At 30.0% G+C, this 27,765-nt stretch overlaps 1 protein-coding gene across 1 annotated transcript in view; it reads right to left on the bottom strand.

Moving 5' to 3' along the window:
* Window positions 1-24,861, bottom strand: part of LOC140443479 (ras-GEF domain-containing family member 1B-like) — a 1,395,894-nt gene extending 1,371,033 nt beyond the window's left edge. The window contains exon 1 of the mRNA XM_072534788.1: window positions 24,573-24,861. The gene's annotated coding sequence lies outside the window, so the exon portion shown is untranslated. The remainder of the gene's footprint in view (window positions 1-24,572) is intronic.
* Window positions 24,862-27,765: the final 2,904 nt, after the last annotated feature.

Raw genomic sequence — 27,765 nt, 5'->3', positions numbered from 1 at the left:
CATTGATTATTCTTTGTTCTACGTTGTGATTGCCAATCTCCTCTGTTTCTATTACGATATATCTTCGTATTATGTCTTTCATATTCACTTATATTTCTATAATTTTTGTTTCTATATTGTTTTCTTTCTTCGAATTTATTTTTATAATATCCATATATTGTATTCTTACTTTCTTTGCTCATATCAAAATGGTATTTGTTCCTGTAATTTAACACTTTTCCTTGTGTGCTATCTTCTGTCTCGTCGATCGATAAAAATTTGTTTATTATCTCTTGTGTGGTTGAAAAGTTACATGCTTCCAAAATGAATTTAGCTTTTTCTGTGTTGACGTTACGTTTCATTGCAGCTACTACTGCCTCCGTTGTGTATTTTTTCGCTAGTTCCAATGACATTCCTTCCGCTACGTATGCAACTTTGAGCTGTTCCGCTAATTCTTCAACTTCAGATGCATAGACCTCTGCATTTTTATGTCCTTGTCTTTTCTTCGAAAATTTAGCTATTACCGTCTTTGGACTGTCGCCTCTCAGTTCTCTCTTCAGTACCTCTGCTATTCTTGCGATTGTATCCTCTGTAGCTATAACGTTTCTGGCCTTATTCGTTAATCTTGTCTTTATTAATGTTGTCGCTGTCTCCTCGTGTCCTATCGCTATTTTCTCAAGGAGTTCTAGTGCATCTAAAAATGACTGCAGTTTACCTGCTTTTCCATCAAACTCACTGGGTAACACCTTGCTTGCGATATTTAAAAATTCGTTTGTTGTAAGAGCCATACTTATTTCTTGCTCTGTGTCGCTATGTTCTTCCTTCTTTATAGGTTGTTGTTTCTTTGTCACAGGTAGAGAAACTGGTTTAAAATCTTTTACATTTTGAGTATAATCTTTATCCGAAATTTCCATAATATTATTATCATTTAAAACTTTTCTATCTCCAGTGAGTCCTTGTATTTGCAATGATTCGGCTGTTTCAATGAAGGTATTTAAATTTTCTTGTCTAATTTGTACTTCTCCATGGTATATAAATTGTAGTAAGTCTCTTAGTGCTTCGTAAGTCACGTTTGTCAAAATTACTATAGGATGTTGACAGGGATTTGACATAAAAATTTCTTTAAAATATGGGCTACAAACCGAAAGAACCATTTTATGCGCTTTTATGCATTTTCCTTGTGCTGAAAGCGTTACGTCTACAAAATCTTGACTCTTCCATAATGAATTTATTCCTGAACTCATATTTTCGTGGAAATTGTTCCAACATAATGAAAATTTTTCTGATGCCATGGTAAATTGTCTTTAAAAGTTCTTTTAAATTCGTTTTTCTTCCTTATAAATGTAACAATAATTCTAAATATCCTAATTTATTATAGCTAAATAGTTAAATAAAGTCATATCCGATTTCTTCGTCTATATTAATTGAAGAATTTGCCATTTAAGCAAATTCATGTCGTAATTTAATATTTTCCGACTTAGTCACAGTATATTTTCATGGTCAAATATAAATATTTTTAAAAATATACCTTTAGTAAATAAAATTATATGGCACATTTCTTTCATTAAAAAATAGAATTTGATATATAAACAGTTATTTGCGATAATTTGAAAATTATTTTCTGTACTTTTAAAATCAATAAAAAAATTATGTACTCAACATTCTGAACTTGACTTAGTTAAATTCTTATATTCAAATACTAAGTAATAATTTCTGTTAGACTGCATAATTTATATAAGGGATAAAAAATAAAATTTACTTACATAATATATTTCATATATGGTTTTTGTTATTTCACTTTTGTCCATTTATCCATTTTTTCCATTTATTGTCCATTATTATGAACTGGGCTGCTGTCGCGGGGCTCCGGGCGGGTTTGGACCGGAATTTGGCGGGAATTTTCTTAACTGCTGATGCATTTTCTATTTTTAAACTGGTACAATGCCTTCCATATATCATCCATTATGGTGATGAATACTTTACTTCATTTTTCCATATAAATTTTCAGTATGATATTCCTCTCATCTTGAGCTTCTCTGGATGAAGATTTCTGGAAGATTCCTGGTTTCTACCACTTCAGGATCGCCATGTAATAAATAATGCTTCTCTTTTGGTCTCGTGTGGTATATTTATTTAAAACACTAGATACTCATAGTTTAGTTTATTAGAATCAAGTACAATACTAAATAGTACTCAGTTGACGTTGACTAACTTAGACCGTTCTCTTGATTCTTCATTCTTCACAATATTGATAATAATACTAATCCCGTGATTTCCAGCTATTTACCTCCCGTGCGCTTGTTGATATATTATTGTTTTTACTTGTTTAGTTTGTACACATTATTTAATAAGCTTTTGATTACATTGCAAATTTCACTAGGTCAGAGCGCGTTCCAGTTACACCGATATTTTCAAAACAAATAATATATTTTGGCAAATGTGTGTCACGTTATTAAAAAGATTACTTGAATCTGATGCTTAATTAAATCCCGTTACAATGCTATATCCAGCAATCATTCTCTCGTCCAAGATATTCATGACACATATCAGCTTCTTATAAACCAAAATACAACAGTAACTGTGATATGGGTACTATCCCATCTCGTAATTATTGGTAACAAAAAAGCTAAAAATAACGCATCATCCATGGACACCATTATTAATATACAAATCTACAACGATCTAAAAGCTACACTGAAGAAGCTAAATCTATTCACCTGGCAGATTCACTGGAATAAAGTTACCTCAACGCTGCATGAAATTAAACCCTCAGTGAACCTACTTACGTATCCCAGTTTATCTCGAAGAAATATAGGTTACATACGGCATACGGATATTGCGTATAGAACATACCCCTCTAACATTGTAATACCACTCTCCGAATCAGACATACTTATCGAATGTACTTTTTATGCCAAAATGCAACTGTTAAACAAAATATAAATGTTCTGTTAAAACGGCCTACACACGTCCCGACAAAACCAACCAACTGCCGTTTCCAACAACGTTGGGCCCGACGGTTGGTGTGAGTGTGTGTAGGCTTGTTTACTGACAAAAAAAGTTGTACCTGACGGTTGGGCGACCGATTTGGTTGTACAACCGCGACATCCGACAGTTGACTTCCTCACTCAACATCTGCCAATTCCGGATGTAACAATTTTTTTTTAGGCCAACAAATCTACATAAACACCAACCGTCGGGTCCAACGTTGTCGGAACCAAAGTTGTCGGTTACAACAGTTGGGTGGTCTTATCGAGACGTGGGTAGGTAGTTTTAACTTTTTGATTTATTAATTTTTTTCTTTATGTTAAATGTTACCTATATTATTTTGTAATTTATATTATATTACCATGTAAACAGAAAACTGTAACTCGTGCTAATGGCCATACACGTCACCTGCACGTTAATTTAAATAAAAAAAAACTAAATTAAGATGTAACTTTTGTATAAGCATCTGAAATATCATAGTTGAACTATATTACCATGGTCATTAACATAATAAAACATAACGATACGAGTATAAGTTGTCAAAAAAGAAAACCATATATTATATATATTTTCTTTTTTGACAACTTATACTCGTATCGCTATGTATAACATATAGAAAAGATAGCAAAAATGCATAAAAGAAAACCGCTTTGGTGACTTTATATTCTTAATTTAACATCATATCAATTTAACATAATATCTTTATTTAACATACATATCCATTATATTAAATTGATTTAGCTTGTTACTAATTCTATAGAAAATCTAAATATATGTACGTAACATAGGTACCTATTTGAAAAAAATTAAATAAAGTTTTAATTTGTTACAGGGGTTTTTATGTTATGTAATTCGTTATTTTACAGTTTCAGTCCTAAAGCGTTAAACTATAAAAATACAAAAGTTTTGGATATGGATAAAAACAAGACAACAAAAGAATTCTGAATTCCAAAAATCTGGATTGATCCATAAAAATAACAATTGTTATGAAGCTATTTTCTTGTGGCATGTTAAAGTAATTACTATTTAAATGGGAATAAACCACAATTAAAGGTTAAAGTAAGTTTATTGACGTTTCAATTTCTACTTCGGAAATCGAGAACTATTTCCGAAGTGGAAATTGAAACGTCAATAAACTTACTTTAACCTTTAATTGAGGCTTATTCCCATTTAAATAGTAATTACTAAAAATAACAATGATAATTCTTTTACTATGCTTACTATTATTTAAAGTTTAAAGGTTATATTTCACAGTAAGAAATTTACAATTAGAATTATAAGGGTTGTTGGTCTGAACATGATACTATCAGTATCATGGGTCCGAAGACTATTGACACTCAAATTAAATGAGTTTGAGTTATGGAGATATTTTTTATCACTAGGGTTTCTTGTTATAGTTTATTTTTATGAACGAGAGAGTAATTAGCATAATTTTAACTGGTAGCTCCGACCACTCCATGGGCGTGCTCAAGATTAATTTAAAAATTACTTTGAATAATTGTAAAAAATAAATGAATTATTTCAGTGTTATAAAGTGTTATGTGTATGTAAACAAAAGTGACCTCTTTTATCACACACTATATTAGAACTGACTGGCCTACATTAAAAAGGGTTTTAAAAAATTCACATTTTTTTTAATTTTTAAAAATTACAAAAGAGAAAAAGAGTTTTTAAAACCGTCTAAGGTATGTTAAATAGATGAATAAAAATATTAATATAAAACTTACAGCTACTTGTTACAAATCCAAATCAGATTCAGAAGATGAACTTTCAGAACCAAGATTTATAATAACTGGCTCGATCATTTTATCAGTAATATTGTCCAGCTTCCACATTTTTTCCTCTTCTTTAATAGTGTGATTTACTGCCTTTTCCCAGTTTTCAGGTTTTACATTATTTACGGCCTCCAAAAACAACTGTTTAACATCATGAATTTTAAAAGTGGTATTTTTTCTTGAAACTTCACTCTTTATCTGTGCCCATACCAGTTCAATCGGGTTTAATTCACAATGATATGGTGGGGATCTAAGTACTGTCATTCCACGATTTTTGGCAATTTCATCAATTTGGTATTTTTTAAATTTTTCTTTATGAAGGGCACACAACGAATAAAGTTCCTTTCGTATAGATCCGGGATGGTACGTAATATTTTTTGAACTCAGCCAATTCTGCAAGTCTTTTTTTAACCACTTGATTGTGGGCAGTCCTTCTATAAGTCTGGAGTGATAACTTGCATAATTATTACTATTACACAGTTCTTAGGAAGAAGATCTATCATTTGTTCGAACCATTCTTGAAAGACATCAGCGTTCATGTCTTCATGGTAGTCACCGGTACGAGTTGATTCAAAAGTTAATAAACCACCTTCAACAAAACCGTCTGAACTGCCAATGTGTACTATTATCAGCCTGCGTGCCTTTCCTGATGGTGGGTTTAAACCAGTAGATAAGTTATTTACAAAAGCATGCCTTTGACTTGTAACCGTTTCATCCTGCCAAAATTTATTTGGTGTATGACCCTCGTTGATCCATGTTTCATCAAGATAAAATATTTTTCTTTTTTGGTTTCTCATTTCCTTTATGGTTCTTAGAAAATGTCTTCTCCATATGATAATATCGCTTCTTTCTAATAAAATAGACTTTCTGGGATTCTTTTTTCAGCGGAAGCCTATTTCTTTTAAAAGTTTCCATAACGTACTTCGACTCATTTCTGGGTAATCCTTACCATCTCGAACTGAGACAAGAACTTTATCCAATGTTGGAAATTCTTGTCTAAAGAAGAATTCATGCACTTTCCGTCGAAGTCCTTCTTTAAAATGATATTCTATTTGAGATTTTGGTTTCCCTGGAGCATTACGTGGCATTTGAAAACTACCACATTTCTCTTCTTTAATAACTCTGTAAATCGTAGATTTCCCAACACCAAGTGTACTGCTAACTAACTCAACGGTCTCATCAACACTTTCACATAAACGTTTGTCTGTAAATGATTTAAAACAATTAAATATTAATGTTTTTTCATTAACTGTTAGAGGACCAATTTTTCGGCGTTTACACGGCACTTCCAAATTTTCCATAACACTAGTATACACAATAAACTGCACCTTGCAACTGAAGTACCTACTTTTAGTGAACTGTTAAGAATTTTGAATACGCCACTTGGACCTTCCTATATACAAAATGGAAAAACCCACTATCACATTTTCTGTGGAATAAGTTTAGAAGGTAATTATCTAGTCAATTACTGTCGTAGATTCCTGGAATTAAAGAATTAAATGTTTGATTGTTGAAACCCTTACTTCGTGGAATGCACTCATTTCAGATAAAATAAAACGTTTTATTTTATCTAAAGAATTAAACTTTATTTTGCAAATAGGCAAAGAATTAAACTTTATTTTGCAAATAGATAAAATAAAACGTTTTATTTTATCTAAAGAATTAAACTTTATTTTGCAAATAGATAGGTACTTATTAAACTTTTATTGGTTATATATAACCAATAAAATAAACATCTTACATTTCTTGCAAATTCATTAGTACCTGTTAACCTCCATCACTCCGACACTGGCCACCTTATTTAGGGATTAGTAAGCCTCACAACTATTGTATTCTATTCTGCTCCAACCTTTATACCTGGTGGTCATACTCAATTTAAAATTGTTTTCCTATATACTTCTGTAAACTTGTTGACAAATATCTGTTTTTCATTGAGTCACCCGTATCAACAGTTTAGGGATTTGCATACATAATTTATTGTTTTATTACTCTCTCATACATAAAAATACACTATAGATAGGTCTCAAAATATGAAGAGCACTATTCCAAAACTAAGTCCAAAGTGTCGTATTGTGAAAATGTGATATTTGTTGTGCTTCACTTCTAAAACAAAAGAAATGAACTTCATTTTTACTTTATTTTATTTCTAATAAAAATATATTAAAACCTTCATAATAAAAAACTTATCCATGTTCTTTTAATTAGGCTAGATTAGAAAAAAATATTTACTACAAAAAAAATTCTGTTTTATCAATAACTTCTTGTTTGTTGTCATTTGTTATATTTAAAAGTTTTTTAGTTTATTAAAAGTGATAACCACTCCTTTTTTCAGGTCTTGGCACCATATGCTTAAAAAAATAACTGCTGTTGACTTGTCCCTAAACGAAGATATTTCATTTATTGATTAAAAAGTAGATAAGGTTTTTGAGTTATGTTCTTTATTAAACATTTGTTTTGTTGTGCAACTGTTTTATATTTATATACGTTATCAAAAAAAACTTAAATTAAAAAAAATTGATTAAAAATGTAAGATAGGTATATGCACATAAGATTTTAACTTAATTTGAATATCATCCTTACTGCAAGAAATTTTGCATAATGTGATTGCAAAACAGTGTCCGTGTTTTTTTAGCACTGTTATACTGAATTGAGATTATGGATTTTTTAAATCACGTTTATTCCATTCCTTTTTGTCTCTAGAACAAGGTAAAACTGGTACCTGATAATCATCCGATATTATTACTGTTTACATCCACATTCACTTTTTAAACAAGCTTATATCCTCCAAATATAATCTTAAAATACACATAAAATGAACATCTCTCTCTTTCTATATCCCTCTCATTTTTAAATAATACACATCTACGAAACGAAAACAAGGCGCAAGGACTTAAGTACTCGTAATGTTTTGAAAAAAATTTTGGTAGACCTAAGTATTTTTGGTTTTGGAAAAAATGGCGAATGTAAATACTACATAGGAGTTGGACATAATCTAATTTTGAAGAAAATGAGCTGATATTTTATAAAAAAAAAAGTACCTTTAAGAACCATGTGACACCTTTATCTCATTGTTTTCTTAAATTTTGAGTAGTTTAGGAATAACACTCTTCACTTAACACTTTAAACAATTTTGTATAATTTGATAGATCGGTAACACTTTTTAAATTTAGTCGAAATAGATAGTTTAAAGAATAATATCAATGTTTATCAACTGTATTGTTTTGTTTAATTATTTAGACCTCAACTTGCCACTCATTTGACATTTTCGTTCACATGGCACATGGCACTACCCTGTATGTTTTTTACAGTATTCGATTTTAAGCGTTTTATACAATAACTATAATGTGTTATATAATAACTATACCTATAAAGTGTTTATTAGATGTTCTTTATTCGGACAAAAAGTAAATAGTCTTTTTTAAAAGCTTTTCGTTTTGGCTATTAGTGCTATTACAAAGTAGACGTGTTTTTACAATTTATTCTTCTTACAAGGAATAAAAATAATAAATAATTTTGTTAAATTTTTGTACACCATGATTGTTTGAATAATATCCGATAATAAACATTATGTTTCTCGCAGAGCGCATTCACATAGGTACTGTAATAGTATATAAGTACTACCTACTATTAACCAAATATTTTTGCAGTAAAAGCCTTGTATGGAGGGTTCTATATGTAATACATTCACTTTACCAATAGTTATTCGGTTAATATAATACTCTAAACTAAAACACAAACAGTACATTATGAACGAGGCATAATTTAACCTTTTAAAATCAATATTCCAAATACCTACCATTGTCATTAAGAGTTTCCTGGTATTACTACCAAATAAATTTCATCAGCCGTGTAATTATTTAGCGTTTAACCAAAGAATTTCTAGTCTCTTTTTCTAAGTGCGCTGTCGTTTTTACGTAGTTTTTTCTGCAATTACCTAAATATTTCTAAATTTGTTACAGTCACGAGGCACGGTATTTTTTTGTGTAAAGTTGTTTGTCATTAGTATCAAGGTTAGGAACAAATAAATTGAAGAAAATTGTAGTTTAAACATGGTTTTTGAATCATTGCTGCAGAAAAATAAATGATAAATATTTGTCAATTAAGCCATTACATTTTAGTCATTTAAATCAATGTTTTTTAAAATGCTGTAGTCGCTTTGTTTTAGGATTTATGTGTGCTAACAAAGAGTGCTAATGGGTTGAAAGATTGCTGAGAATCATATGCCAATAATACTCTTTAGCAGTAGGTATATTATCAATTTTATAAGAAATTTTTACTTAACACTCGGTGGCCGGAGTCATTCCTTGACAATATACTGTAAACGAATATGCACAAACTGTTACTAGGAAAGGGTACTATTTGAAAAAAAAAAAGAGAAGTCATAAGAACTTTAACTGGCATCCTTATATGTGAGCTTAAGTATTTGAAGGACCAATGGTAACATCTACAGAACACGTTGGAAAAAAAAACAAAATTGTTTAATTTACTAATGTTAAGCCATTAAATATAATTTAAATATATAACATTAACATTTAAATATAATTGATGGATTCGACCGTTACTTGATGGAAATTCATTTTATGTAACAATAAAACACTGAAAACTTTGTTTTCAAACTTCCACAAAATTTATTTTAAATTGTTTTCACTACAGCTGTTTCGGCTGATTGCCTTTCTCAAGTGCTGCCACTTGAGAAAGGCAATCAGCCGAAACAGCTGTAGTGATAACAATTTAAAATAAATTTTGTGGAAGTTTGAAAACAAAGTTTTCAGTGTTTTATTGTTACATTTTAATATAAATTCATATAACGGAAATCTCATTAATGTAATCAAACGATATAGCTATGTTTTACCTACATCGTATAATTCCACTTAACGATGTCCAGAAATAGTCAGTCACAATTTCGACTACTAACGAGAACGAAGATAATTAAAAATTACACGAACCAAATTAATTTACTGTATATGAAATGACATTAAGTTCAAGACAACTATTATCAATCGCATTTCCTGAACTTATGGTTCAGTTTACATTGGAACAAAAAAATAGTATAAATGTTCGTTTATTTAGCCCAAGAGACATTCACGCTTATGTCATTGTAAAAGAATAGCCGCACAGTAGGACGAAATGTTGAAAACGTGGCCAAAAGTTCCGAGAACAAAATTTTTTTATAGATATTTTCGACTATTAAGTTGTCTACGGGAAGATTGGCACTATTGAATTCCGGTCATAGAAACTAGAAACAGTCGGCCGGTTCATTGTCAAGTTGCACACGAATATGTCTAACATGGGATGTTTCGTTAGTCGGGCCTGAGACCAGCTTAGCGTAAAAGATAGTGCGTCTTTAAACGTTGACCAACTTTTTCTCTACAGTGGTACATCAGATATAAAACATGGATAATATATGTTTCTCTACATAGGTACTTTGTTGTTCAATGCTTTACGTTTGTAAAAACTATATAGTAACAACAGTGTTTTTATAACAATTTCTGAACAAAAATATGTGAAAAGAAAACGAAAATTTCATTTTAACTAATCGAAAAGTTATGTATTGGGACCCATTGAGCTAAATGTCCAATATTCCTTTAAAGTATAGCTAATTGACTTTCAAAATAACTTGAAAACCCGCACTACTAGCTACTACTCGGGTAATAAATAATTTTTGAAAATTAAATGTGGGTATATGTGGGTATCAGGTTAAAAATCCTTTTTATGAGGGCTTTTACCCTCATATCTAGTGACTTCCCTCATGTATACCTGGTAACTGCACTGATGATGGACATTAGTCCGAAAACGTTCTGTGATGTAACCCGAAAGGGATATTTTAGAATATATGTACCTTTTATAAAAAATGTTTTAAATAAAAGTGTTTATGATTCATGGTATACATCCAACTACAGTAATTCCATTTTCCTTGTGGATTGTGTAATTATCGTTTTATTTTGGAGGTTGATGAGTTTCTTTAAACTCCAACATAGTAAAGAAACCGAAATGAATTTGAAACATCAATGGAACAGAATCTTCGCATCGTTGTTACTTATGCGAAGAAACATCCACTACGTCTTAGTCCCCCTTCCAATTGCTTCAGACACTGATTATGATTCATAAAAGGATGTGAAGATGAACCTGAAGAAACACTTACACAACATGATAGCGGACTTAAAAAACATACAGATAGGTATGTTAATCACCCTGCTGTTACGCTAACTGGTAGCTGCTTTATCTTAGGACATTTAGACAATCTCTGATATTTGTTATTTTCTTATCAAAGTTATGTTGGGAGCAGCTTACACGAAATTCAGTTTTACGAATTTTCTTCGAAAAGGTTGATATTTTATTTTTTGTTACGCGCTTTAATTGTTTACTTTTAATTCTTTCCATTTCTATTCCAGTGTCCTTGATAATTTAGTGAAATTAAGGATAATTTATTGAAAAGCTTTAGGAGTACCTGTTTATACCTGTTATTAACTTTGATCTTACGAAAATAAATAAATGTTAGTCTTAAAATAATATAACCATAATGCAATTGTGTTGCGTTAATGAAAGTTATAATAATTATATTTAATCATATTTTTTATTCGTGCCAGATGTAATAGAAACATAAAAATAACTGTGTCAGTTCAATCATTCGGTTCTCAGTCATCAGTACAAGATTATATTAATGAAAACGAAAATAACCTTCAAGTCTATTCAAATAGAATTACTTAAACGGATTAAGCGATTATAATAAACTTGTTTAAAGGGAAAAGTGATTGTAAAAACTACTTTATACAAGTATCAATGGCTATTCGTTTACTTACTCTTGAGCTATTTTTGTAAGATAATCCGGTTTGTGTGCTAGAGATTTTTTTTTTATTTGCTTAAGTTCTTTGTGTCCAATACTTAGCTTATATCAATTAGAATATACGACACTTAACGAATGGTTGTAAAATTTATAATTCATGAAGCAAAAGGCCATTGGTTTTGTAAAAGAATCCCATAAAATGTATGTATAAATTATTTACAACATATATTTATGTGGTATTAAAATCGAAATTACCGAAAGTTCAAGTAAATTTGGCTGTAATAAATATTTTGCGATTGCTTTATAGTTTACAACTTCCATAGTTTTGTGTCTATGCTGCTAGCATCCCTAATATGTTTTACTCTCATAGTCTTAGCTATCTCTTGTTGTCAGGTTTCTGTTGGGACTCCTCTTTACCCGCTTTCTGTTAATTTCCAGTTGATTTACTTTTCACCCCACTTCAGTAAACGGATGTTTAGAGAATATTTACAAAAAAATTATAAATGCGTCTTCTTCTTCTTCTGGTTCCTATCCGTTTCGGATGCTGGAAATCATATTGGCAATCATGACCTTGCTCGCTGCGGCTCGAAACAGCTCCGTTGAGGTTTTCTTAAACCATGTTCTTAAATTCCGCAGCCATGATATTCTCCTTCTACCGGGTCCCCGCTTACCTTTGACTTTACCTTGCAATATAGACTGCAGCAGGGAGTAACGGTGCTGATTTCTCATAACGTGTCCCAGATATTGCAATTTTATGCGTTTGATCGTAAACACAATCTCTGGTTCCTTCTTCATTTTTTCTAGAACTTCGTTGTTCGTGATCCTTGCTGTCCATGATATTCTCAGCATTCTTCTATAAAGCCACATCTCAAATGCTTCAAGTTTTTTAATAGTGGTGTCTGTAAGCGTCCATGCCTCCGCCCCGTACAACAACACAGAGAAAACATAGCATCTCAAATGTCTCATTTTTGTATCCAGGGATATGTTGTGACTTTTGAAGATGGCGCTCATTTTGTTAAAGACCGTTCTTGCCTTTCCTATGCGGCACTTTATTTCCTGTACATTGCTCCACTGTTCGTTTATAATAGTTCCCAGGTAGCAATACTCTTTTACTCGCTCTATCTGCGTCCCATTAATGTATAGATGAGCCCCATTTATATTCTCCTTGCTGACAATCATTTGTTTGGTTTTGTGGGTATTAATGTTTAGTCCGTACTGTTGACTGTACTCGTTTATTCTGTCCATTAGCCTCTGAAGTCCCTCTAAACTATCTGCTATCACCATGGTGTCGTCGGCATATCTAACATTGTTTACTCTTTCACCATTTAGAAGGATGCCTTCGTCTATTCCGTAAAGAGCCTCGTTAAAAATTTTTTCTGAGTACATATTAAATATCAACGGCGATAGAATACATCCCTGTCTAACTCCGCGTAGTATTTTTATGTGATCTGTTTCTTCTCCGTTAATTTTCATGTATGCGGTCTGATTCCAGTATAGTTCTGAAATTATTCTGAGGTCTTTGTCATCCAGGTCTGCTTCTTTTAAAATGTTTATCATCTTTTGATGTTGAACTCTGTCAAATGCCTTTTCATAGTCGATCAAGCACGCGTATACGTCGCAGTTAACGTCCCTGCATCTTTGAATCAGTACCTGTACTCCGAAAAGTGCCTCTCTGGTACCCACTGCGTTAATGAAGCCGAACTGTCTGTCTGATATTTGTTCCTCGCACTTCTTATAAATTCTTCCATGGATGACTCTAAGAAACAGTTTCAACATGTGGCTCATTAGGCTGATTATTCGATATTCTTCGCACTTTTTAGCCCCCTGTTTTTTAGGTATCGCTATGAATTCTGATTCTAGCCATTTATCAGGGATGATTCCTGTATTGTATATTTTATTGAAGACAGCCGTGATCCAATTTATTCCTTCATCCTCCAAGAGTTTTAAAAATTCAGCTTCGATATTATCAGGCCCTACAGCTTTTCTGCTTTTCATCCGTTTTATTGCTTCTTCTACCTCGGATTTAAGTATGTCCGGGTCCGTCATCCTCTCTGAAAATGGATGCCTATAATCCGTTCTTTGATCTTGAAAAAGTGTCTCCCAATATATTCTCCATTTGTCCTTCATCTCTTGGGTGTCAATGATTAATTTTCCATTGGTGTCTATGAGTTTCATTTGTGTTCTCTTTTTAAAAGTACCCGTTATTTCTTTTACCTTTTTGTGTACATTAAAATTGTCATGCTTGGCTTGTAGTCTTTCTATTTCTTTACATTTCTCTACAGCTTCTTTTTCTTTAGCTTCTCTTATTTTTCTTCTGATGTAAGCCTGCATTTTTTTGTATTCATCTTTATTTCCTTTAATTAACCTTCTGCGTTCCATTAAGTGAAGGATTTCTGGAGTCATCCAAGATTTCTTCTTTGTTTCTTTTTTTGGTTTTAGCAGATCTTGTTTAGTTTTCTTAATTATTTCTTCGAATTGATTGATTTCTCGTTGGATGTTATTTTCTTCTTTTAGTTGCTTAACTTGATTGTTAATATATTCCCCCACTTGCTTTTTAACTTCCGGATGTTGCAGGGCTGTCATGTCGTAGTTAGGTCTAGACTTTTTCTTTGTTGTCTTCAGTCTCACATCCATGACTCCCACTAAAGGTATGTGGTCAGATTCAATGTCCGCTCCTGGATATGTTTTAACAGATTTAAAACTGTTTCTGAATCTTCTATTTACCAATATATAATCTATCTGGTTTCTAATTACGTTATGGGGTTTATCTGCTGGTGCCTTCCATGTATACAATCTCCTCGGTGGTAGTTTATAATTTCTAGTCTGTCACCTTTTTCGTTTCTTTGTCCTAACCCAAAAGGTCCGATTAGAGACGTTTTCCGTTCGGCCCCAAGTTTGCATTGAAATCCCCCATTATGATGCTGACTTCGTGTTTAGGTATTCGTTCTAATATATCCTCTATGCTTTGGTAGAGAGTCTCTACTTCCTCGTCGTCTTTATCTGCAGTGGGAGCCTATATTTGTATTATGTTTACATTCACTGGATTGATAAATGCGTAGTTTTGGTTTATTTCTTATACTTTTGCCAAACAACTGAGTATACTGATCTTATGTAGATAAGAAATAAAGTTTATATAAAGAATATTCTTTATTCTAGAGGCTTACATATATTAATACTTTCCACTGTTGTGTATAATATTCGTTGTTTATTTCCAAGTTTATTCTTTGGTACTTATTAGGTTTTAGCAACACAACATTTATTGTACCTACTTAGTCTGTTCTTCTTCTTCACGTGCCATCTCCGCGACGGAGGTTGGCAATCATCATGGCTATTCTGATCTTAGATGCTGCTACCCTGAATAGTTCAATTGATGTGCATCCGTACCATTCCCTCAAGTTACGCAACCATGAGATTCTTCTTCTTCCTACACTTCTCTTGCCCTGGATTGTCCCTTGTATAATCAATTGAAGTAGGTTGTATCTCTCATTACGCATAACATGCCCCAGGTATTGCAGCTTTCGTGTCTTGATGGTTTCCAATACTTCCATTCTTTTGTTGATTATTCTCATGACTTCGTTGTTTGTTACATGCTCGGTCCATGATATCTTCAGGATTCTTCTATACACCCACATTTCAAATGCTTCCAACTTTTTAGCAGTCGACGCATTAAGTGTCCATGCTTCTATCCCATAAAGCAGAGTCGAGAAAATATAACACCTTGCCAGCCTAACTCTCAAGTCCAATTTTAGTTCTCTTGCACAAAGTACCTTTCTCATTTTATTGTACGTGCGATTGTGGTACGTATTGTAGAATGAGATTTCGCAACATACTAATATTGACTTATTACATTTCAAAACACTTATCAACTTTGTTTTTGAGTCTAATATTTTTTTATTTAATGATGTCTTTTATAAACAAATTTTTGGTAGTCCTATGGGATCTAGTCTTTCACCCATTCTAAGTATCTATGTCATTGATGATGTTATCAGTGGTTGTATCAACAATTTCACTTTTTTCATTCCTTTTATTAAAAGATATGTAGATGATTTAGTTTTGGCACTTTTTCACAACATTTTCAACAATCATAATCAACATACACAATTTACAGTTGAGGAAGAGGTAGACAATTCTCTACCATTCGTTGACATGAGAATTGTAAGAAATACAGACAATATGTTGAAAACCAGATGGTTCAGAAAACCCATATGTAGTAATAGATTTATAAGCTATTACTCTCATCATCCAAATAAGATGAAAATGAACCATATAACAGGATTAAAAGAACGTGTTTTAAAGCTTTCTCATCCAGATTATCTACAAGAAGATCTTCAATTGTTAAAAAATATTTTAATTGAAAACTCTTATCCTCCAGATATGCTACATAGGATGCTTTTTTCTAATATTGTTAATATAAATACACCATTTTTTGTTAAATCTCAGAACATTGTATCCAACAATCAGAACATCTATTATCATTCACTACCTTTTATACCATCTTTAACACCTAAATTAATACAAACACTAAAGGTTATTAACAATATAAAAATAGCAACAAAGAACATCAAAACTATTTCATCTTTATATTCCAAAACTAAGTATCCTATAGACAAATTAGGTAAAACAAATGTAGTATACAGCATTAGTTGTACTCAGTGTGAAGCTGAGTATGTTGGTGAGACCGGAAGAAATCTTTCAAAGCGCATTATTTGTCATAAAACTGATTGCAGAATTAAAAAACCATCTTGTGCTTTGGCAGAGCATGTAATCGATAAAGACCATATTATGGATTTTGATAACATTAAAATTTTGTGTAGTGAAAGTAATAAATTCAAAAGGAATTTTTTGGAAATGGTTTGTATTAGCAAAAGTGATAATAATTTAAACAAAAGATCAGAAATTCAAAATCTAAGTAAAATTTATAATTACTTATATTATTTCTTTGTAGTTTATAAGTATATGAAACCAGTAAAATATCACATTTTAATTTAATTTTCCATATATTTGTTACATTTTTTCAGACATCTATCAATGGTGAATAAATCTTCTTCTTTTTTGCTACTAAACAAAAAATAATTTTTAAACAAAATTTTATTTTTGGCAACATAATTGTCAAAATTAAAAATTTTAAGTTGGCATTTATGACATTGAGGCTTAATTGTAATTGGTCGCTATTCTAACTTATTTATAAATTCAATTGTTTTTGTGTTAAGAAACTTTTTCAAAATTATAGAGAAACTTTCAGAGAAACATTTATTAGATAAGAACATTTTTATAATAATTATTTTTTAAATATGTTAGCAGCAATTTTATTAACCAAACTAATTTTATTTGGTGAGTTACCAAAAAATTTTTTTCTTTCTAGTTCAACTTTGTAATATATTTTGTATTTTTTAGCAGCTCTTGATAATAATTGTAAACATAATTGAAAGCTCGAGATAAAAAATAGTTAACCAATAGCCCTTTTATTGACTCCAACGCATCCAAAACATTTATATATTTGTTCCAAACGAGTCACAAGTACTTCTTTTTTCTTATATATATATATATATATATATATATATATATATATATATCTATATATATATATATATATATATATATATATATATATATATATATATATATATATATATATATATATATAAAATTAGTATTTCTTGGGTTTGGGTTCAATAAATGATATTAAATTTGGAACTAGGTTTTATTGTCCATTGAAATTAACGTTTTGGCAGGAAACAAATGGTTATTGTAAAATATATAAAAAAACTTACCAAAACGTAAAACGGGGCACTGACATTAATGAATTGACAGAAGTAAAAATTGATATCTGATATCTCATAGTTTACTGTCATTAGTATATAATTATTTTTATATGGGCGTATCGTAGGTGTTTTTTGGAAAAGGTAAAGTGGACTTATGTTATGACTTTAAGAGTTTTATATTTACTACTGTCATTGCTCAACTGGTTCTGGAAGATTTAGGAGAATCTGTCATAAGTTTAATGAGATGAAATGAGAAATAAGATGAAATGAGATCTTAACTATAAATCTCATCATCCATTCTCCCATAAGAAATCTGTAAATATAAGTCTTGCTGATAAATCCGTAAAATTAACAGATCCGGAATACAGACCAATGCGATAAAAAAAAAAGCAAAAAATGCCCTTCTAAATAATGCATATCCCGAACATTTAATCGAAACTATTTTTAAATCAAGACCTAATAAATTTTACAACAATACAAATAACAATAAACCGAACAGTATCAAGACTACGTATACAACTCTTCCATATATAAAAGGTTGATCCTGACAACTAGCAAATCTTTTAGCCAAACATAACATAATAGTGGCTCTCAAAGGCAACAACCTTTTAAATAAATATTTCACTAATCTAAAAACACAGAAAAAAACTCCAAAACTCAAAAAAATCAGATGTTGTTTACGAGATACCATGTATTAAGTGTGAAGGTGTCTATATCGGGCAAACCAGTCAACTGCTTTAATCCAGAATTCGTTCTCACAAATATGACGAACAATATCACTGCGCTCACAAAACATGAAAATAAGAAGAAGCATAAATTTGACTTCGAAAACATCAAAATTTTTAAAACCGAATAAAACAAATTTAATATTACTTATTGAACCTAAACCCAAGAAATACTAATTTTGTATTCCTATATATATATATATATATATATATATATATATATATATATATATATATATAAGAAAATAGAAGTGCTTGTGACTCGTTTGGAAAAAATATATAAACATGTTTTTTATGGGTATGCTTTTTTACCCATAAAAAACATATTAATATATATATATATATACATATATATATATATATATATATATATATATATATATATATGTATATGCTATTTATAACTAACTGAACCTGAACTTACACTCACAGGAACAGGGAGCATGGTCAGAATGCGGAACGATTTTTTAAGACGCGTCTGTTGCAAAAATGGACTAAGATAAGGTGATGTACTATTGTGTCTCTTATTTCACCTTGCTCTAGAAAAAGTAATTCGAGAGTTTCAAATAAATACTAATGGTACTATCTTCTACAAATCTGTTTAAGTTGTCGGATATGCAGATGACATCAACATCACAGAATCTCTGAACAAATAATATAAATAATTAATAAATATAAATGCCCAAGAGACCAAAAATGTGTGTTGTACTGGATCAAGCAACGGATATTCTCAAGTTAAAGTTGATTTCATCTAATCGAATAAACTATCTTACAATAAAGTCGTCCCAGGAACGCAACTCAGCTATATTGGCAATATCATTTTAAAGGCATCTACTTTTAAATTTATAATATATGTCTGAATTGTCAATATAAATGAGTCAGATAAAATTAAGTTATTAGAAGAATTTTTCACCAAGTAACAAAAAACGAGGTGGAAATTTAAACGCCAATAAACTTATTTTAAACTTCAATTGTGGCTTATTCCCATTAAAATAGTAATTGCTTTAAGATGCCAAAAGAAAATAGCTTCAGAACAATGTATACTTTTCTTACATTTCTTTTAATTTTCTTTCTTTATATTCTCAAGTTTTCATACGAATTGTTTTTATCGCCTTTCGGCTTTGTTCTCGATAAGTAATTTAAGTTGTAGTTCCGTTTTACCTTGGTTATCTATTTATTCGTATTTTACTATCATATTCTCTTCAGGTATATTTTTTCCTGTTGCTTCGTTTTTTACTCTCGTCATTTTATTCCACATATTTCTACTTCTTGTGACTATGTGACTACTGTGTCATTATTATACCGTTTTTTCTTTTATTTTATCTTTATTTAGATAAATACTTATAGATACATAGCTCTCTTTCTCTCTCTCTCTCTGTCTTTTCCAATTTTCGCTTTGGTGTCCCCCATAACCATTACTATTTCTTTACTTAGCGTTTGGTTTAATATGATTACTATTTTGTTCGTAATAAGCTCATTCATCATCCCCATCCTTTTCTTCTATAGGGAACATACATATTTACTTTTCTTAATCTTTGAGTATTAAATTATATTTTTATATAACAAAATCTTTCAGATACCATCCTCAAACTTTGTGTGAAAAAATTACTTTTCTGAAATAGTCTTATTACATAATGGTACCTGATGATAAAAAGTTATTAGTTATATAGCGTATTCTACAAGTATCATTATGATTAAAACAATAAAGAGAAATAACTTGTGCTGGTAAAAAAAATATCCAGAAATCGATGTTGAGAAACCAAATATTAAGTATAGGGTAGGTATACTTTTTTTAACGTTGAATTTATTAATTGCCTTAAAAAGAATTCGTATGAAGACTAGCTCTTAATTTAGGTTCAATTTCTTGGGGTAAGTACAGATTTATAAATTAATAAATTTAAAACAAACCACTGTAAGAATTGTTTAGTTTAACACCGAAATAAATTTTATATATAAAAATGTATATTTTTAAACATAATTAATAAATAAAAGTTAACAGACACTAGTAGCGTGAATAATAAAAGAGTGATTAATCTACTATTGTTTTTAACTTAGCAGATTAAAAGATTAAAAGGGATAAAAAAGATGGTTCCATAATTACTTAAAACTCTGAAAAGTTGTAAAAATATGATACAACAAATAAACCAAGAACATTTTATTTTTCCAAATAGCTAATTGTGAATGACCGTAGTTGTCATAATGAAATTATAATGATTATTTTAATGAAAAATCCCAATAAAATCTATGTCAAATATCCTATAAAAATAAAAACGTTATTAAAAAACAAATTATATTTTATATATGAATACTTTAAAAATCACTATATGTGATGTATAGAAATTCCATGTCGGTAAAGTTAGAATATCCAATTTATAAAGCCGAACTCAGACCAACACTATAATTTCTTGCCAAATTATTACCGAAAGAACAAATTTATTGCTGTAGATGTTTCCGAGAAACAGTGGATATGCTAACTTTATGGTAAATCTAGCACAGCCATAGCTATATCTCGGCAAGGAAAAGGGGTATAGGGCCCATCTTGGCGGCACATTTTATTGCTAATTAATTGCTGTTGATTGGTATATTAACCAATACCCAAACCTCATCATCCGCTAACTCAAAACACACCCTTGGAACATATGCCCCAAAAAGCATTGCCAAAGTTTTACGCCAAGAAACAAACTTATTGCTGAAATCGTTTCCGAGAAAAAATGATTATGGTGACCTTATGGTAAAGCTAGCATACCCATAGCTATATCTCGGCAATGAAAAGGGTTAAAGGACCCATCTTGGCGACATACTTTATTGCTAATTAATTGCTGTTAATTGGTACCTTGACCAATCCCCAAAAATTACCCCATTATCCTCCTATCGTAAACTCATCCCCGGAAAAATCGAGATATCGGCCAAAAATTTTGACTTTTCTATTAAGTACTTTTTAACTAAAAAAATATTTCAGTTTTCAGAGCTTCAGAGCTTCAAAAATTGCTGATTTCGCGTTTTTCAAAATTAACGCTTATTATAACTCGACAACGATCAACTTTGAGAACAGTTATTACGGACTTTTTTTGTTCAGAATCACCCAACCTTTGTCCCGGGCGGAAAAGCTCATTTTTGAAATTTGTATGAACCAATGATTTTACAAAATCTTGACCAAGGTGGATTGTGTTTTCTTACGGATTTAATATAAGGAACTAATTTTTGATAAGCTTGTGCAAAGAAACCGAGTCCAAAATATATATGTTTTTAATTGTAATCAGCTACGGCTTGCCACAACTTGTGGATGTCTAGACTTGAAAAATAACGTCCGCACCTTGGGTATAGATTTTAAGAAATTTATTAGTAAATCAGCACACTGCATTTTGTTTATTATTTTTATCCATTTCTCCCACCAATCACAACGTTTCACAATCAATTCCTTGTAGTTTTCTTTTTGGTCGATATCTCGGTTTTCTGGGGGTATATTTTGAGTCAGGGGATAATGGAAATGGGGTAGATTTTCTGGATTGGTGAGTATACCAATCAACAGGAACTACTTCGCAAAAAATATGCCGCCAAGATGGGCCCTGTATCCCTTTTTCTTGCTGAGATATGGCTATGGTTACTGTTTCTCGAAAACAGCTACATAAATAATTTTTTTCTTTCCATAATAAATTGGCAATAAATTATGGCGTTGGTGTGAATTTACCCTTATAAAATGAATATGCTAACAGATATATAAATTTCTCAAATAAAAAAAAATTGTTCCAACTAGATTAGAACAAATTTCGAATGTTCATTATGTCTGCTTAGTAGAAATTTTAAGTTATCAACTGGTAACAAAATACCTACTATTTTATAAATATTTTGGATATGTAGTACACAATTCTAAAGAAGTAACAAAAATCACATTAGTAGGTACTCACTTATTTCGCGAATAAAGAGAAAAAAGAATAAAGTAATTTTAGTTATATTTTTTGGGCAACAATTTTGTAGTTGATTCTTAATAAAGAAAAGAAAACAAATGCAAGTCAAACATAAGTAGTGTTATTTATACCAAAGATTATAATGTACTACTGCTTTATCTACTTAACATTGGATAAATCCAAAATGTCCCGAATAAATCAAGAAGTTATCAATATATTTTGCCTTTTATCCAGTCAATTTTTATAATATGGAAAGTATTCTGGTAAAACTAGTTTATCCCAATTTCGGGATTTATCCAACAGTTACAAAACCCTGTTGCAAGTACAATGTAATTTAAAAAAAAGCGCCTTTTTAGCTAGTGATTTTATGAGTGTTTCGGAAGATTATTGTAATCATTATTTTACACGTAAAATTAAAATCATTTTCGATCGGATGGTGTGTTTAAGTTGATGGTTTAAGACTAGTTGATGGTGTGTTTAATGAAAAAGTATCATATTGGATTTTAACTTGCAAAATAATGTGCAGGATACATATAATAAAACTTTATTAAAAAAAACGACGAAATATAAAGTACCATGATATAGCAATACTTGGAAATTACATATCTGTTAATAAAATAATTTAAATAGATAGTTAAATTACATTTTACTGATAAGAATTTTATTTTGCAAGGTTGTGTTGTTTGAGTATAAAATGTGCATTGAACGCTTCCTTTTGTTATTGTTTAATTAAAACGATGTGTCATCAATGGAAAACATTTGATTAGGAATATATAAAAATGCTTTTATAATATATTTAAGCACCAACGTATTGTTATGGTTTCTATGACTATTTTATCCTAACAAACCTAACCGGTGAATCTGATCTGTGTATAGGTGTATGTATGTGTGTATGACAAATCTAAATTTAATGACATATCTGAAGCTCCTTTGTTGTGTCATGTTGTATCACATAGTATACCATTGGTTATTCCTGATTAAAACTCGTTTTATTGATGGATTACTATTCAGTTTAGAGCTTCTTCCCTCCCGTACTGTCTCACACCTGCACGGAACAGAGCTTAAAAATTGATGTTGAAGGATTACTTCCTCAAAGATCATATTGTTTACAAAATTTAAAAAAATAGTGATAAATGTTGTTGATGTACAAATAAACTGTTATTTTAAAATTTAAATGTCTTTTAAACCAGTAATGTAAAAACTAATCACTCATTTTTATAAGAGTTTTTAATCTCAGTTACTCAAGAGATTACTCTGGTAACACCGTAGAAACTAAAATATGAGCTCTTTTTTCAAAACTTTTACAAAAGGTGTATTTATTTAGAAGAACCCTTTATGGCTAAATTACAGGTTTTCGTAATAAATATTCCAAATTCAGTGCTGCTACTAGGTATGCATGTTTAAAGCCACTAAATAGATGGGTGAAAACCTTCTCCGGACCAGTAACTCTCGTTAGGAGTTTACGTAGCCATGAAGTAAATCTACTTAAAATTTTAACATCCTATAAAATTATCAGCAACCGTGTAATCTAAAGATGGAATTTTTATTCCTAAAACGTTCTGTGATTTAGTCCGAAAGGGTTTTTATTTAAAATAAATATACATTTTATCAAGTTTTTTTCACCAAATTTTTTTGTGATATACCTATTACTACCGACTAAAGGAAATTGACTTTATTTTTATCCCGGTAATTGACCCTACCGTACCCTCATTTTTAACTTATGAATAAATTTGTTGCTAAATACATTTATATTCTTCCTTCCGGAAATAAGTATAATACAATCATTAAAATAATACCCAAAACACTAATAATAAAATTTAAAATGAGAAAGGAAAACAATACGTTAAAAATTAAAACAAAAGTAGTGCAAGTATAAGCAATACAGGAAAAAAACAGCTGACAGGAACAAGAAAATAATAAGGAATAAACAGATTCATAATTCTGAAGTGTAATACTGAAGTATAACAAATAATTATATTTTTCTAATTTTGTTAAAAATATCTACGTAAATGCGATATTAGGTCCTAAGAAACAATAATAATATTATACCAAATATAAGATTATCAAATTTTTGGCAGGTTTCCAGGTTAGACGGACTACGAATTAATTAGAACATTGTCTAGATAAACCAGAGAAAATTCTTAAAAAAGAAATGGACGAGATTTTTACAAAAAAGTATTAAGTAGAATGAAAAAAATTAGAATATGTATAGGGATGTTTACATTCTTAAGTTTATAAGGGTCAAAAGCTAGAATATTTGGGAAATGGATGACAATTAGTTACAAAGAAGATCACAAATAAGACAATTGGCAAGAAAACGAATTACATCATTTCATTATTGTTAAATAAACGACACAAATTAACCTATTATAATAATAGTATCCTTGTGATCTATTGGCAAAAACTGTAGAATCTTTTACTGCCAATTAGATAGCCCGGACTAGATCACGATGCTGGAAGTAACATCAAAGTATTTTCGAAAGACTAAAATCCAATAGTCTACTGAAATATAAAATTTTTTTCAAAAATTATTGGTAGGTAATACTAGATCGAAGCGTATCACTTAAACTCCTAAACTGCTTGGGTGGTAGTATCTAAAGGTGGTGTTATTATTATTAATAATAAAAATTATTATGTAAATTATAAAAACATACCTTTACTGTTGATTTTGTAAAGTAAATCCAAGAAATCCTATAAAATTTGCTCACATTCTAAATAGTCAAACACTTGCAATAATACACTAGAAGCACTCATTAAATAAAGTTTATTTTGATGCGCCAATAAATTATCAATAAAAAATTTCAAAGTCCACTTAGGCCGACAACACTCGGTTTACACGGCGCCGGTAGTAATACTTTAAAAAATTATTATCCTTTTATCCGATTATACAGACTGAGTAGAACATGCACCGTAATAAAAGTGAAAACAATGGAGAACATAAGTGTACACTACAAATGTTTACCGGTAACTGACAATCACCTGTTGCTTGTCTAACCTGCCGGTTCCCCACTCGAGTTCCGCAAATAGATAGGAAAGATCACCTTTGCCTATCGCCAGAGTATGGTACCTTAAAGGTATTGTTTATCAAATGAAGAAAGGAAGTGCGTCCGTTTTTAGAAATTGACAGGGAAAGGTACATTAAATTCACATACTGACGGATAATGCATGGTTTAGTTAGTCTAAACAGTATTACTACATAAATACATACATTTTGAATATAGAATATATTTTATTTAACGTAATGATTCAATTATAATTTTTTCTACACATATGTCAGTAAGAAGCTCATAATAATCTTTCTCTGAATCCTATAATTAAATTCGCCTTTACGCTTATTATTATGTAAGAATTACCAAAATTGTTTCTCAATTTTTTGATAAGTACACAAAAATGTATATCGGATAATTTGAATTATTCCAAAATTTATATTACGTATATGTAGAATATAAATAGCATTTTTGAGATTTATTTGTTCTGAAAAGCCATTAACGTATAAAGCCACAAACGTTAAAAAAACATATGGAAATGGCATAAACTTCTTTCTGTAATGGTGGGACTTTTTTTATTATTGTTTGAGGTGATATGAATTAAAGAAAATGGTGGACATATCGAACACTTACTTTAACAAAAAGTTATGTTGTTTAGTTTAACTATTTCTTAATTTGGTTTGTAAACAAAATGTTTTGATTATGACTTTAATTTAACATAAAACGTAAAATGTTTTATGTAAAATCCTATTATTCTGTTATTTTGTCAAATCCTTTTATTAAATATCGTGCTAATATATTTATTTTATTGAATATTTCGTTAACTATTAACTTTAGTTAAAGGTATTTTATACCAAAGTTCAAAAGTATTAATGTTTTTGTCTATTTTTCCTTTGTTGCCTGGAGTAATTGCTTTAAATCAGAATTATGCAGCTGATTTGTAAAATGCGATTATCTCAAAAACTGTTGAGTTTTGAAGTTATTAACAAGTATAACTTTTTTTTTATTAAAATATTGTATCTTTAATATTTTTTATCACAAATCCTAGGTAACTTAAAGAGCAAAAAAGTTAAGTGCAAATTTATGCCACATATGTGGCATATGTGGCGCCCTCTATTAGATACATTAAAGTTTGCATCAAATTATAATTTATTATATTTAAAAGTACCCAGTTGTAAATTTTTATACATAAATGTTTACAAACATGAAAGTTATAGCGAAAAATAAAATTTTAAATTTGCGCTTTAACACCCTGTATCTTTCTTAATATCAACATTTTGTTAAAGCAATTTGGCTTAAATCGTAATATTTTAAAGTAGAATCTACTGTTTCTTTTTGTACAATTACTTAAGGACTACCCTGTATATGTATATATATATATATATATATATATATATATATATATATATATATATATATATATACGTTCAAATTATCGGGTAAAGTGGTCTGTAATAAAAATCTTTCTTTTTTCTAAATTACTCAATATTTCGCCATTTATTTAAAAGCTTCCTCAGGAGTAAACTAAAAACAATTTGAACATTACAAAAAATGGCGTACAAATACATTTTAAAACACTCACAGAATTTAAAAGATTAAAATTGTAATGTTCAAATTGTTTTTAGTTTACTCCTGAGGAAGCTGTTAAATAAATGGCGAAATATTGAGTAATTTAGAAAAAAGAAAGATTTTTATTACAGACCACTTTACCCGATAATTTGAACGTATTTATAAATTATTTTTTGGTCGAAATAATCACTTCTAATATATATATATATATATATATATATATATATATATATATATATATATATATATATATATATATATTATATATATATATATATATATACAGGGAGGTCTTTAAGTAATTGTACAAACAGAAACCGTAGTTTCTGCATTACGATTTAAGGCAGCATGCTTAACCAATTATTTTGATGCATAGAACATATTTTATTTTTTAATAATGGCATGATATCCAAGTTACTTAATCGAATTTTAGCAGGAATATTTAATTCAGCCCCAATCTTTGCCAGTTTGTCAGCTATTTCATTTCCCTTGATATCATTATGTCCAGGAATCCAACATAATCTAATATCTTTCCCATATTTATTTAAATAGTATAGTTTCTTTTTAACTTGCAAGACTCTGTAATCTTTTGTTGCAGTTATTATATTGTTATTAATGTTGTCTATAGCGCTCTTTGAGTCCGTAAATATTATAGCTTTATCAAAACTTTTTTCCTCACAAATCATTAGACCCTTTTGAATAGCTATTATTTCTGCTGTACAGATATTAATAAGTGAAGGAATTTTTTCAGAAAAGGAATAATTTATACTAGGTATGTGTATTCCTATGCCCGTTTTGGCTTCCTCAAGGTTTTGATTTTTTTGTTTTTTTGAAGCATCTGTAAATATTTGTATGTAATTATAGTAATACGAATTTACAAAATTGTAATATTCCCAAAGGTTATGGGAACTATTTTTTTTTAATAATGTTTTTATAATTGGTACATTATAAGTGTAGATATCATATTCATTTGAGTAGCAGGCTGGTATGTCACTTGTGTTCATTGATGGTAAAAACTTTTTAACTTCTGTTAGAGCGTCAATCAAATATGTTGGATTTTTTCCCTTCCAATATCCTTGTTGATAACCATGATATTTTTTTAAGTCTAGAAGCATATTTAATAATGAGTGATTTGGAGTTGTGCTAATCTTTGCTATGTATTTCGTGGCAATCCATTTAAATCTATGGTGTAGATCGATAGTTGCACTTTCTGCTAAAATGACATTAGTGGGAGTAGATTTCATCATCCCATGTGTTGTTCTCAAAGCTTGGAATTGTATTCGGTTTAATT

The sequence above is a fragment of the Diabrotica undecimpunctata genome, chromosome 6, assembly GCF_040954645.1.
Source record: "Diabrotica undecimpunctata isolate CICGRU chromosome 6, icDiaUnde3, whole genome shotgun sequence".
NCBI classification, from domain to species: Eukaryota; Metazoa; Arthropoda; class Insecta; order Coleoptera; family Chrysomelidae; genus Diabrotica; species Diabrotica undecimpunctata.
The sequence above is the reverse complement of the archived record's forward strand: the minus strand, read 5'-3'. Positions and strand labels throughout refer to the sequence as shown.